This window comes from Heterocephalus glaber, unplaced genomic scaffold (genome assembly GCF_053883595.1).
Source record: "Heterocephalus glaber isolate CG9 unplaced genomic scaffold, H.glaber_assembly_v1.0 deba00000122, whole genome shotgun sequence".
NCBI classification, from domain to species: Eukaryota; Metazoa; Chordata; class Mammalia; order Rodentia; family Bathyergidae; genus Heterocephalus; species Heterocephalus glaber.
In genome coordinates, this window is record NW_028258138.1 from 42,447,327 (window position 1) to 42,463,228 (window position 15,902).

Below are 15,902 nucleotides of genomic sequence, written 5' to 3' on the forward strand. Positions count from 1 at the left end.
TCTAGATATATCACATTTTATCCTTCCATTTAAAATTTACTATGATATCAAAATATTTCAATTGCAGAAATAATGTTCATCTGTACAATAAGATGATAGTCATAAATATGAAAATACTGCTGGCTTTTTAGAATAAAGTTGATATATTCATTCTACCTTCATAAAACTGACAGGATGACACATTACATAAACTCTTGTTGTATCAGAGTGTGGCTAGATAAATAGGAAGGAACACTACCACCATTGGCAAGGGATGGAAGAGAACTTTTAATACTATCGATCATCCCCTTTCCCATTTAAAATACTAATTGTTGTCAAGAACAAGACACTCATAGAGACTGGAATTATTTCAGGAGATAATTTTCATGTTATGAAAGAGAAACCCCTAGTTATTCATGATAGTGTCACCAGATGGGGTCCAAGTAGGTCCATAGGAACCTCACCTCAGTGTGCCAAGTAGGTTCTTGATTCATGTCATAGAAAAAGAATTTCAGGACACATCAGTTTGAGGCATAAGCACATGTATTAGAAAGGTAAAAGGTAAAGGAGAATGGGAAAAAAGACTCCAGCTTGACCAATTGGAGAGGGCTCACTCTGGTGAAAGTGTTTGTACTGGCTTGCTCACAAAAGAATGAGGCCAGCTTTTATGGATTAGCTCAGGTGGGCCGGGGTCTGGTCAATCACTGTCTCAGTTCTATGTTCAACTTCCTTAGCTCTGGAGGAATTCTTATGGCTTGAGGGGCAATTCGTTCCCCATGAGATGATTGCTCTTGGTTATAAGGGCACCTGCCTTGGTTCCATCAAGGAGTAATTGCTCCTGCTTGGCAAAGGTGATCTCCTCACTGGATGGTCTTCCAGGCTCTGCTCTTACTGGAATCCCAGGTAACTGTAGGTATGAAGTCTCTTGGGCATTGTTTCAGGTGGGGTTGGAACTAGACATTATAAAAGTTGCCAATTGAGTGTTCCTGAAAGCCCTAAAAGTTACTTCAGTTACTTTTATCTTAGTGTCCTCCGTATTGAAGGATGCAACACTAGGTAAATTTAGGTCAGTAAACTTTGTAATACAAATACTCTTTAAACAATTTAGATGCCTACCTGTGGAGCTAAGAAAGGATCTGGCCCAGGGTTTTAAAGTAAAGAGAGACCAAAAAACTGTGTTTCCTTACCTTCTTTTTACCTATCTTTATTTTTTTTCTACCCTACCTAATAGGGGTGTCAAAAAAAGGATGATATCTAAATTTTTCTAAATAGATGAACAAAAGAAAGCTTTAATTTTTCTCCTTGACAGTCTAAGAATAAGATTATTAGATTATAAGAGATGGGTACAAGTAGTCTGGAGGGAAGATGAAAAGCCCACCTCAGTCTTCAATAGGAGAGACCCTCAGATGAGTATCTGCCAGAAACTTCCTGTTGCAATGCATGGGCAATAGATGGTTATGTCTCATGACCAATTTCTGTTGTTTCCTTTTTGAAGCTGTTAAAAGTTAAGAAGAAATGAAGAAATAGATAAATGGGATTAAGCAAAAATAATGACTATTAAAGAAATTGAAGAAAATCTAGCAAACAGATAATAGGAAATATTGAAGATGAAAAAAATCAAGAGAATGGGATAAATACTAAAAACTGCATTCTAAGAAAAATCTCTAGAAGTTTAAATCTTTGAATTACATATCCAAAGATTTTACCTCATATCTAAGACTATCAAAAAATCAAGAAATATTCTGGTAAAATTACTGAAATTTGAAGAAAAACAAAGTCTCTGATTTTTAAGATTTAAAAGAACAAATGACTAACAGAGGACAAAGAGTTAGTTATCATAAAATGCTTTATTCCAGAGGAAATGAATATTAATGTTACTTGAGGAAGGAAAATTTGAACTGAGGATATATATTCAATAAAACTGACTTTCAGCCATAAATTTATCTGGTATAAGTGTGCAGAAATTCAAGGAGTAATGCTACTTTGAGGGTTTTTTCCTGGCAATCTACTAGAAACAGCTAAAACAAAATGACAAAGGCGATAATGACTTACAGCAAACATTACAGTTACATATAGAAGTAAAAATTAGTTGTTAGATAAAATACCTCATGTTATGGCTAAATGCTCTGACAACGTGGACACAGTATTATTCATAGAACAGGTAAAATGGACAATAAATTCAAAAAATATTTTAACTACTTTCAGTAAGCAAATTGGTGGCATTGGTATTATTTTTCTAAATAAATTATTCATGTAAAATTGGATAAAACAACTGAATAATTCTATCATCATCTGATAGATTAATGACAATGATTAAAAAATGAAAAAAATAAAAGAATGGAGGAGGAATGCCATGAAGGAGAGATGAAAAGAGAAAAGAAAAAAATGTTCATCTAAAGAAAGTAACAAGACAAAAGAATAAAATTACTAGGAAAACTAGTAGGAATTATCCTTGAAAAATTTTAGAGAAGTTTCATCTTCCTTTCTTATCTTTGCTACCTTGGGCTTATGCCTAAATTTATTTTACTTTTTAGAGGACTTGTACCAAACCACTTCTTATTTAGTTCTCATAATAATCCTAAGAAATATTTATTGTTATTTGTATTTTAAGGCAACAAATTAAATCTCTGAGAGGCTAAATTATTTGCATAGAGTCTCAGCTAGTAAGTTGAGCTATGGTTTACATATAAATGTCTTTATTAAAATTCAATGTGCCTTCTGTTATGATTCGTGCACACACAAAAAGATACAAAATACAATGGCAAAGAAAAGACTATTTCCCAGTTCTTTCAGTAATTTACACTGACTTCTTTTTTTAAAATTTGTAATAAGGTGTAAAATATATCTCTTAAGCATGCAGCTCAATGAATTTATGATTACTTGAATATATATTTATGCAATTTTTGAGACAGTACTGAACATTTTCAGCATCCCAGAAGGCTCCCTCAGGATCTCCTCACAGTCAATAACCTCCCCAAAGCTAACCTAACTTCTATCAAAATATGTGCATTTTGATTATTCATGAACTTCTTAAGAGTAGGATGAATTATGTATTTCTATTTTGTATCTGATTCATTTACTCAACATTGTATCTATGAGGTTCAGTAGTTGCAGCTATGTAATTGTACCTAGGAGTTACTCTAGATTGTTCTTTTTCTTTGATGTATTTTATTGCATAAATATACCACAATACATTTATCCATTTTCCTATTGATATTCAAATTGTTTCCAATCAAAACTATTATGACTAAATCTGTAATAAGCAATCTTTACTATATATTTTGATGACCATAACCACTCACTTTTCTTGAGGACATCCTTGTGCCATAGAACAGGGATATGCTCAGCTTCTATCTTTATAAGGTAAACAATTCTCTGACCCAAATCACTAGTGTCCTAAAAGTATTTGAATTACTTCCCTTTGCAAAGAGAATCTTCAAATTCCTTACAGATAAATGAAACAAGCTTTTATACTGTTTGCTGATTAACTTCCACCCTAGCTATTGCCGCTCCTAGTATTAAACTTTACTCAGTGAAGACTTATGCTGCTAAAATTTCCCTCTTCCATTACCCAACTCACATGTTTGCTAAGGCTGAATCTTCAGTCCAGAGAATTGTCCCTCAATGTTTATTTTGTTGCATATTATTCAACCCTGAAGATGTATTTGTGCTTCTGACTAAACATGCTTTCCTTTGTCTTCACGTTTCTAATCCCTAGAAAAACATCTGCAACATTGTTAAATATGTGAACAAATTAAATTAGGAAACATCTAGAATTAGATAGTTAGAAATAAAGACATTTCACTTTAAATTACAAATGTGTTGTACCTACTCCCTCAACAGTTCTAACCCTAGTAAAGCAAAACAACACCGAAGATACAATAGAAAATTAACTAAAGTATATTTTCATATCTTAAATCTCTGCATTTGATGTATAAATCCTAAAGTTTCAAAGATTATGGTCACTCATATTGAACACAAATACAGAATTAAAAAACTGAAATTTCTCTGTAGAACTTCACCTGATGTTAATAATTTCAAGATGATGTTCAAAATGGAGCTTCCACAACAAAGAACATAAATATTATAGTTTTGTAATTTAGTATTAACATTTCTATACATAAATAAAAATTGATCTGGAACTAGATTGCACATCTGGAAACATTTTGTAAACTGGATTAGAACCTCATGAGAAATCAAAATGTATTATAGACTGTCTAAAATTTTAGCTTAATTATACTTCTCATTCTTTATAAGAATCCATGTTTTGGGATTGGATTGTCATCAAAGGCATATGGTTAACCAAATGTGTGAAGAAGTACAAGGCTTTGAAATAAAACAATGTATGTGCAAATGAAAATGGCATGTCTGTCTATACCAAGTAGGCATGTGCTTTAGTTTCTACTTTTCTTCCTCATCACAGAATCATTTCAGCTTCAAGCAGAAGCCCAACTGTGTTTCCTTTGGGAGTCAATAGGCAAAAAAAAAAAAAATTATTAACCAGAAAGAACAAATCTTTATAAAGTCCTTCATACTTTGTATGGCAGTTTTCACTCTGAAGGTCCAAGGGAAAACTCCATCTCCCTTCCTTATGTAAGGTTTGTGAATGTTGTCTTCTTTTTTGTTGGTTTCAATTATTGCTGCAAAGAAAGTAAAAAGCTTGATGTCTGGGCAACACACTTCACTAGCAGGAGTTGAATAAATATTTCCATATGTTGATCCAAGTGTATAAGGTGTAAACCTCTGCCATAATATTAATGTGATTTAACTTTTTTAAAAATCTGATATTATAATTTATCTATTTTTTAACTTACATTTAATATGAATTCTACAAAGTGTGAAATATTAGATATAAATCTACAGAGATTTTACATAAAGAATGACATGAAAAGATATTTTGCTTCCAGATGTCTAAATGATTATCTTATTGAATTTGGATTAACATAAACTGATGACAGTTTACTGCTAACAAGTCCTAAAGCTTTAGGCATTTCCCTTATTATTTTGTTACTATTGCTTTTTACTCATTTTAAACACCTTTTCCTATATGTTTTATTATTAAACTAATTCACTGGGAAAACTTTTTAATACTGAAAATCAAAAAGAACTGGGAGAAAGTTCATTTCCACTTCCTTCCAGAGATAACAATTGTTTACTGTCCTAAATGGATAGAAGTTGTCACTAAAAATATGATGAAGACTATCAAGCTCTTGAGATTTCTGGATTTTGTGAAGAAAATGGTTAAGATTGAAACAACTACAACTGAAAATTTTAAGGGTATGAAAAGTCAGAAATCATATGAGCTCTATGGATATGGAAGTAATTAAATGCCGGAAATAGTGATGAAAATGACAACAGAATAACTACAAGATAGACAGAAAGAGTAAAGGAAAAGTTTGATGATGACGACTTCAGTTCTAATATCCTTTAACCTTATTGCTTCCTTTATCCAGTGTTTACGATGAAAGAGTGGGAGACAGGAAGGGAATAAAAGTGATAGTGAAGGATGTGAGAGGATGAACAATAAAACAAAGAATTGTCAGAAAGTACTTCCTGGATTACTCTTTTAAAACTACAGGAATTATAGGGAAGAATCTATCAGAGAAATGACCAAAAACCCATCCACAACAAAAATCAGCAAAAAACAAACAATAAAACAAAACAAAATAAAAAACACTATAGAAACTACATACTGTCCCAAACTATTTATTGTAATTAGCAGAACTTTTATTTTTTGTGGTCTCCTTTCTCCAGTGTTGATTTGGGAAGACCATCACTTGCTATGTGGCCACAAAACTCATATGCTGATTAAAACCTAGACTACCAATATTCACAAAATAAGCTCAGCTTGTTACAAGAATCCTATTGGTACAAGAAGCAGATTCAATCATCTAAGCTGACCTTCTACCTCCCAGCAGGTTTTAATTCCTTTTTCCTGCCATGGTTGGTGGATCACAAACTAAGAAGACTGCCTTCTCGCTATCTTTCCAAGAATTCAAGAGTCTTTGACTACAGGAGTGGTCTGATGTTAAGTCACTGGTCCTGTCAGTGATGGTTCTCATCTGATGATGATAAGCTTGAACAGCAGTGGTTCTATAGTGCCCGAAACTCTCCAGCCTACCATTTCCTGAAATTTACCAAGAGAGACATACATTAACATTTGGTACTCAGTGTTTTCCAATAAAACATTACTAAGAAGAGTAGCTGATAACACCATACAGCAGGGTACTTACAAGACAAAAGAAAAAGTGCAACCACTATAAAAGAAAGGCAATGAATTGAACATATATGAATTTTAGCACAACAGAAAACTTTAAAAAGTATATATAATACTTCCACTTAAATATATGAAGAAATATACCAACATTTTCAAGCAAGAACAAGATAAACATAAGAAGAACAAATGAACATTAGGTTAAAATTGCAACAGTTTGAAGAATAAAAGAAATTTGATAAACAGGATAATGGAGAGTTTAAGGCCATCTTGAAAACAATCCTGAAGCAAGATTAAAAATAAAGGTGGCTGTAAAATGTTTACAAACTCAAAATTACCAAATGCATTAATAACATTTGTAATATAGAAAACTAAAACTAAAGATAGAAAAAAAGAATATATCTATAACCGCTCAGAAATAAATTCTTGTAAGTATGAGCACTGTGGTAAATTGATCATCTTGTAGGACAACCAATGAAATCAATTCCAAACTATTAGAACTAATAAAGAAATTGACTAAGATTTTCTGATATAAAATCAAACTGTAAAATTCAATAGCATCTCTTTATACAAACAAAAACAACTTAAAAATATAATGAAAATGGGATACCCCTTTCACACTACACATTTTCAGAAATTATTTTAAACACAAATACAAGGCTCTACAGTGAAAGAACTTAAACTCTAAAGTACAGCATAGATGAGCTGAACAGATAGAAAAATATGCCATATTTTGGGGTGATACTACTTAAAGGTTTCCTGTACCTTAATCTATAAATTCAGTGTAATCCTAAATCAGTAGGACTTTTCAAAGAATTTGATACGTTTGATACATGAACTAAAGTTCATGTGGAAAACAAAGAACTGCAAATAGTAAAGTCTATATTAAAAATGAGTAAAAAAGGGAAAATCTGGCACACCAGATAATAGTTCAGACTATAAAGCTGTAGTTAAATAAATACTGCAATGGTAGTATGCTACTGGGACAAGAACAGACAATGATCTGATGGAATAAAATTGAGAGGCAGATACAGGACCATGAACAGAAATATATGGCAGTGCAACAAATGCAACTGGGAAAATAGCAAATTATTCAATAAATGAGTTGGAGAAAATGACATTATGCAGAGAAAAAAACAATCTCCATCCACATCACATACAAATGTACACTGCATATAGATTAATGATGCAAAAAAGTATAATATAAAACTATAAACAATAATATGCAATGCAAAAGAATAACTTGGAGGCACATATGTGGGGAATGATTTCTTAAAAATCGAAACCACACTCAAAGAAAATTTTAAAAATCAGAATTGAGAATACTGTTCAAGGAAGAACCTCACAAATGAAAATCAGAGGTAAATAGAAGATTGGGAGATATTTTCAATTGCTAAAACTATTTAAGAATCTAATTCATATTCTATGTGAAAATCAAGAAAGAAAAAAACCTGCCAGTTGAAAACTGAGTAGATTATTTGTTCCATCAATTCATAGAGGGGGTCATCTATAAGGCCAACAAGCACATGAGCAATTCAAACTCATTAGTAATCAGAAAGATGGACATTATAGCCATGAGGTATTTTACATCACTAGTCACCAAAATTAGAAAGCTAGATAATACCAAATGTTAACAGGCTTGGGGGAATGTGAGAACCCTCAGGAACCACAAGTAGCAGGGTGTTTAGTGCAACCATTCAGAAAGCAACATGATGATACATATTTAGTCTAAATTGTCTTCCTGTGAATGTGCCAAAGAATTCCTCACAGAGGTCCCTACAGGTATTGTTTGATTTGCTTTAAAAATTATAATAATAACACAGAGGAACTGGATAGGTAACAATTGGTAAACACGCACTATATGGTACCAAATATTAGCTAAAAAGGAATGGTCCAGTGATGGCGAACCTTTTAGAGCTTTCAATGACAACAAACAGCCTGCTATGGCACATGTGCTATAGGTTCACCACTACTGGACTATACTAATCATAGCCCCAGGGAAAAAAATCATAAGAACATATTTGTGAGTGAAAACATTAGAATTAAGATCTATCACATTCCCATTTCCATAAATTAAAAATATTTCATGTAAAATAACATAACATTTTTTAGAAGAACTTAAGAACAGAAGAATATATATATTATATATATATATTCATTATCTTTTGTGGAGAAGGGTGGTCAGTGGGAATAAAGGAAACACATCAGTAAATAATAGAGAAGACAGTTCTTGTTCACACCTATGTTGAGCTGCTAAAATGAGAATATGGTTAACTTAATTTTATTGTATAACTTTTTAAAACAAGAGAAAGTATAGAACAAAAAGAGATTTTTAAGTAATATAAAAAATGATATTCAAACAAAAAATTGTAGAATAAGGGTCATGTTCTCTACCTTTGTGCTTTCGTGAAGAAAAGCAGGGCTCAATCTCAGAGAGAGCAAATGTGACACCATAGTCTCTTCTCTCACCTCACGCCCTGAAAATAGAAAAATAAAGCCTCAAGAAAGAAATTGAGGCTTACTTCATTTGGATAATCATATTTTATTTATTTTTGTTAATTTCTTTACCAGAAATTATAAATTACAAGAAGTACAAAATTGATGGTATATTTCTTCTTTTTTTTTCTCCTTTTCCAAGACCTAGGCATCATTATGTAATGGTTAGAATTTTTAGTGGCTTGAAAATAAGGAAATACGTATATTTGAACTATTAATCATTCATTACTTAACAGATTTTGAGGATCATTAGACATAACACAAAAATCTAACAAGAAAACAATATATAGTAAGAAATTCTGATGAACACTTTCATGTTGTAAAATATGGATTATTGATAAAGACATTTTAACTCTTAATTTAGAAGTATTCTTGATTTATTGGGCCATATATATATATATATATATATAATGAATTAGTAATTTGTGTCACAATCATGTCTCAATGCTTCATTGTCATTGAACCAAAAATCACCCTTTATAATCTATCTTGTTAGTTCTTTAAATGTACATAATACATATCAGGAGTCTGTAGCCATGAAAAGCATTTTGAAAATAATCTGATCATCTCTCTATGCCAGGCATTCTGGCCCTTCTTAATCATCTCCCATAAATCTGGTCTTTGACACCGCAGACAAATACAACTTTATTAGTTGAGAATCTGTTTGGCAGCTTCTAAATGGCTTTCTCAAATTGCACTACTCTCACAGTGCAGTAAGTCCTTTCATGTTGATTAAAATATTTGAGGGATACAAACAACAACAAAAGAGTAACAGGAAATCCAGTCATTCCTTTCATCTTCTCAGAGGGAGCTGGTCAGTGCAACCAGCTTGACTTTCTTCAAACAAAACTTCTCTTTCTGTGGCTGAAGAAAGGCTTTGTCAAACACTTATCCTTTGATATGATATGCACTTGACAAAAATCACAGAACAAATCAAGCCCCTGCTTTGAAGAAAACGCTTATTAAAAACCAGAAGCTCTTAAGTGCACTAGGACTTAGTGTGTCGCTAGTGCCATGAAGCCAAATGTCTCTGTGACATAGATTTAAAGTGAAGTCTAAACGTATGGACTTCATGGCTGCAGCTGCCTCCTCACTCTTTTGTTAAATTGCAAGTATACCTTGAAAAATTGTTTAGTTTTAAGTGTATTCTGGAATGTTACTTCTATATTTCATTCCAGTAAGGCATATATTTTATTATGTATGCAGAAAGGAATGTGAGAAAATCTTTATTCTATAGGCTTTGTTTGATGTTTCTTAATCTCCAGCAACATGCCAATCTCTTTTCCAAGAACAAACTAAGCTTTTAAAGAAAAATGCAGAGGTATTCGGGGTCACACTAGATTTCTAATATAGAGAGCCAGATTTGGAAATCCTCATACATTTTTCAGGATCCCACAAGAAGTAAATGATACATTAAAATTAGGATAACCCAAGAGGAGTTTAATAAAAAGATTTTACAAATGTGTGGGAGGGCTGAAGAGTGCACTAGGGATAAAGAAATTGCTTCTGGTCCTTTAAAGGGAAGAGTGTTAGTCACCCTCAGCAACCCTGCAGAAAGAGAACAGGACAATAGATTTCAAAACTTGGCCTTCTTCCCCATTTCTCCCTGGCATTCCCATTGTTCTCACCTAACCAAGAGGCAGGGAGCCTGTCATACAGTTCCTAAAGGTTAGCTTCTCAGGGCCAGAGAAAGGCAGCTGTGGGTTTGTAGGGCACTCAGAAGGTAGCAAACATATATATATCATGACTTCCAACTAAATTGTCCCCAGTGCTAGGTGGTATCTGTTAGGAGAAAACAGCAGACACTTTCCCTAAGTCTTCACTTCAAGTGAAAGGAAACATTCAGAACACTTGGATTTTCTGTGAAAAAGCCCTTTCAGTTTCCAAAAGTGAATTGTGGGAGCTCAGGCAAATTCATAATATAGTTTTTAAAAATTCAAGTACATGTGACTAATAATTTATATTTCGCCAGAATTCCCAACTATGTTTGCATTTCAGTAATAACAAGGGTACCTAAAAATATGTACAAAAATCTAATTGGAAATACTCCATGAAATAGAATATTGTTATAGTAAATAGTTTTAACAAAATATTCTCCTTTTTGTTTCTAGAAATTATCACTGAAGAGAAAGTAAAGATAGAACGTATTTTCTTCAGTAGCTCAGCTCTTTCCAATCTCTAAATATTTTTGCTTTGGTCACTCCTGGCATCCAGACCCAACAAGTCTACAGACAAATTCATGCCTCTTCCTCTCCCCTTCCTGAGATGGGAAGGTGGACATGGCTAAAACTGTCTGGGAAAGGAAGCAGGACAAGATCCCAGGAAACAGAACAGAGCAGTTCCCAAACCCCTACACATGGACTCCTCCCAAGAACTCCACCAGGTTTTTGGTAGGATGGCCTAGACTTGAGGTCAGCCTGACACAAGGACGGTCCACATTGAGGTTTTGCCACGGTGTTCCCCTTGCATGATTGTCCTGCCCTCACACTGTAGGGTGAACTTCTTTTCCTACTTTTATTTGGCCCAAACTCACTCTGCAGAGCCTGTTTCTCTTCCTACCTTTAATAAACTTTGCTACCTTTTGCACTAGCCTTGACCAATTCTTTGCTCAGGACAGAAAGAATCTAGAAATCACCTCCAGGAGACTTCAGTACCCCCAAATCTAGTAACAATCCTAAGACTAATAACTTCATTACTGGTGGAATGATGTGAGGCTGAAACCATTTAGCATAAATATCCAATGGAATTTGACATTTTATTGATTATTAGAGAATTATATTTTTAAAATATCTACATTAGAAATGTAATGAAACTTTGTGTCCAAACTATAAGTAAGAAATACAGCAGGAAAAGCTATAATTTATTTGTTATTCTTAGGTGACCAGGATTTCATAAGGATGAGCAATGATTTACAGATGAGTTCCTTGTACTTAGTAAAGTACAATGTATGGGGAATTTGATCCAAGAATCTTTATCAGTTACATTAAAATAATAGTCTTTAAAGGAAATGAATATATGCATTATTTACCTGTCAAACTCAACAAAATTCATAAATGTAGTGTAAATAATTAGGGGATAGTAAAAATTGCACAGATTTCATTATAAAAGTATAGGCAACAAGCAGGTGTACATGCCAAATCTGGGGCCAATTATCTGTATGATATAGGCAGTTCTAAAGTGCATGAGGGTATGAATGAAACAAGATGGCTGATGAGTTGATGACTATTGTAGTGAGTGTAGGTATTTATGGGGTTTAGTGCCAACACTGTACAGGAAAATAAAATGTAGACTATATATATGTAATTCCAAATTTTCTAGTCACCATATTTGAAAAGGTAAAATGAAATGGTAAAATCTGTTTAACTTTTTATTTACCTCAACATAGGCAAGATTTTTTTAACATGTCACTAACCACATTTGAAGTGCTCTGTAGTCACTTAATTTAGCGATTATTATACTGAAAATGGAGTTATCTGCTTTATTTTACACTTCTATGAAAATGTAGAATATGTTTTCCAGGATAAAAAAATTTTATGACAAAGATCTGTCCCTCTCTTTTAATAGCCATTTCCCCCATCTATATATTGAAGGAGATATGCTGGTCATTAGATACTGTCTAAGTTTCCTTCTAATTATCAATTTCCTAGTTTCCTTTTCCAAAGCAACCTTGTTCCGGATTTTTGCTACTCCATAGGGAAAATAAATTCATATTTTTAAAAAGCAATTTCCTTATGTTCTGTATTAGTCCGATTTCCATTGCTGGGACAAAATACCTAACACCTCACAACTTAAAGGAGGAAAGGTTTATTTTGGCTCACAGTGTCATTTCGTGATTCATTGGCTTCAAAACAGATATGTCATAGCAAAGGGGGATGGTAAAGGAAAGCTATTCAACTCATGGCAGCTGGGGAAAAGAGCAGGTTAGAAAAAGCCAGAGAAGTAAAGCCAGGGGTCAACTGTAGTCCTGTAGTCCCCAGTGTCATGCCCCTCAATGACCCACTTCCTTCAATTAGGCCCCGCCTCCATTCAGCTCTGAACTCATCAATGATTTTATCCACTGATGAGGTTGGCACCCTAGTAATCCAATCACCTCTCCATAGTCTCTTAATGCAGTTGAGGTGACAATAAAGATTGACTGGTAAACACTTTCAAAACGATGTAACCAGAAAATTGTTATTCTGTATTTACTAAGGGATATTTGGAGACAAATCACCAAATACGTATAAAGTAATTTTTCTTCTGCTTTAAGACCAAAAGGCAATAAATGAGCTCAGTTTGCATTACCACTGCTTTATTTGCTCAGTTTTTCCTTTCATACAATAAGATTTACTGCCTAGCCAGTGCTAGGTCCTTATAATAGATGGACATGTGAGCACTGGTAAATGAAAAATACAAACATAACCCATAATCTGTGTTCATTATGAAATTTTTGAAAAAATACAAATTAAAATGTCCAATGAATTTTTGCCATATTTTAAAAAATTTAGTTCAACAACTTCATGGATTTATCGTAGTTATCCGTTTACTTTTATGTTCCAAATCATTTTGAATTTTTTTCATGTTTTGATTCAATTGTATTTATAGTTTCAGACACATTCTATTCAAAACATATATTTAAATGAATGTTCCTGTAAAAAAATGACTTTTTGTAATAGCCAGCTTGATGACCACAGCCAAACTAATTTTAATTTGATTGTTTTCATGGTCGGTAGAACCATCCTGCTCCATTGCTTCGATAGATTAACCTTACCGGTAAGTGTATTCCTGGTGTCGTTTTGAAGAAAAGCGCTAGATGCCTCTTTTATTCTTATAAAATAGAAGCTGCATACTTGACCAATTTTAACAGAACCTGATATATATATATAAATACATACATATATTTGAGGCTTACACAGTTTATCTTTTATATATATGAAGGTTATTTGCAACATTTAAAAAGTTGATTCCCAGAATAAATCTCTGTCATTTTTAATAGGAAACTATTTTTGATAAAATTACATGATCATTCATAGTTTTAAAATCAATTTTCATAGGATTATTTAGGGACCCATTTGCTATAATCAACTTCTTTATTTATAGTAATTTTATTAAAATATAAATAGAATTTATAAGATTAAAATTTATATAAATATCTAAGGAGATAACTGTGATATACTTATCGATATTTTTTTCCACAGTTACACTGCAACCTTAGGGTACACACAGTATCTCATCTGAAATGTGAGAAAATGTTTTTGTGTTCTATATTTACTCTTTTAGTTGTTAATTTAAAAACTGTGGTTGATCTCCTTTTGTACCCTTACTCATGTAGGTGAGCAAAATTTCAGGGTGTGTGAGGTAATCCTAAAAAAATAAAATTCAGACCCTAAAATCAAATACACACTTTTCTATGATCTAAGGTCCTTCAGTATTACTCTCCATAGAAGGAAAATTGATTATGGAGACATTACAAAGACAAATCAAAAAAAGATACCATGGATCTTTTTTTTTCATTTTATCAGCTTATCTGGTCTTTATTATCTGTTAGCTTCCAGCCTACTTATTCTACAACATTCATGAAAAAAAAAAAAGATCCACTTCCCTTAATGGAACTAAAAATCTATTGGCATTAACAGGAACAGACCTCTTTACCCAGTTATGGGAATAAAGGTTGATTCTCAATTATGGGAATAGAGGTTGCTCCCCGGAATTAGCAGTCCTTAAATACAGAATGGAGGAGGGCAGGTAAGAAAAGAATGAGTAGAAAAGGAATAGAATTATTTTGTTCTCCTTAAACACTCATTTCTGCTTACCTAATGACTAAAACATGTAAAAGTGTGAGTTGAATTTTATTAATTCAACAGGCAACTAATACTGCCATAAACGTATACTCAAGGATCTCAGTGTTTTATCACATAAGCTCGGTATCTATGGCTCTCAACTTTTACACCAAAATAAAAGATGAAGAATAATTTAAATAAAAGAAAAATTGTTCACTCATAACACTTTCACTATTGCATAGATGGAGAGGACAATGAACAGGGAATATGCAAGGAAGATGGCAGTAGGCAGGCATTGGTGCACTCAGGAAGAAATAGCAGCAGTATCTAAAGGACAGGATGCGATCATCACTTTAGCACACATTGAACAAACATATATTAAAATGTACTGCATCCCAGCCAAAGTGATAAACAAATATAAAAGGAAATGTAGATGTCTCTCTTAAAGATCTCTAGAGGGAAAGACACATTTTCATGAGTAAATGTAACACAGGTTGAAACTGATAAATCTTAAAGAGACTTAGATTTTCCTTGAGGGGTAACAACATAGGCAGCTTGTTCTTACTGTGCTTCCTAATTTAACACAGCATACAGTTCTCTGAGGTCACTTAATAACTGCCAGTTGGCAAATGGATAAATGCCTGTGGTTGGGAGCAAGAGATGAGTGTGTTATCGCACCAATACCCCAGGAGCTCATATGGGATAAAGTGGTGGCACCTTTGGCAGTGACAGCTACACAGTGACTCCCAGTGGTCATAAAGTGAACTTCATCTTTAATCACAACAGTATGGTATATAATTTAATGTAGTATATTTATATATGACTACTGCATATATATATTATATGTAATTAGGAATAACTAAATCCATAACCACTTTAACAAACCCTGATAATAATTCTAAAAAGTGAAAAGTATATGTGGAACACACAATGATGTGAGATAAATGAGCAATAATGTTCTTTCCAATTCCAAAAGCTGTATTCTGTGATTTTAAACTAATTTTCTAATATCACTGATATTCTGTTAAACTTAACATGAAGAAGAATAAATAGAAAATAAGTTGATTCCTAACTATGCATTGTTTCTAAACTAATGAGAATCCCTTTCTTGGGAAAACAAATGAGAGTGTTTTTTCTGAATTTTGACTAAAAATCAGAAGGCATTTTTATTTACTCAGAACAAATTATTTGTTTGATAAGAATTTCAAATTATTCCAGTTACTTGTAAACTATATACATTTTCTTCCTTTGTTAAAAAAAGACTAAAATGGTCTTTTTTTTTTTTTTGGCCTGTTACATAAGTATTTCCATTGATCTATAACATCTCTATCAATACAAGTAAAAAGTGACTAATACAAGCAGGTCATTCTAACATATTAGCACTTACTGTGTTCAATAAAATTTTAGAAACAAATCAGTGCCAACTACATGTCGAGCATGATGAGAAGTACCGG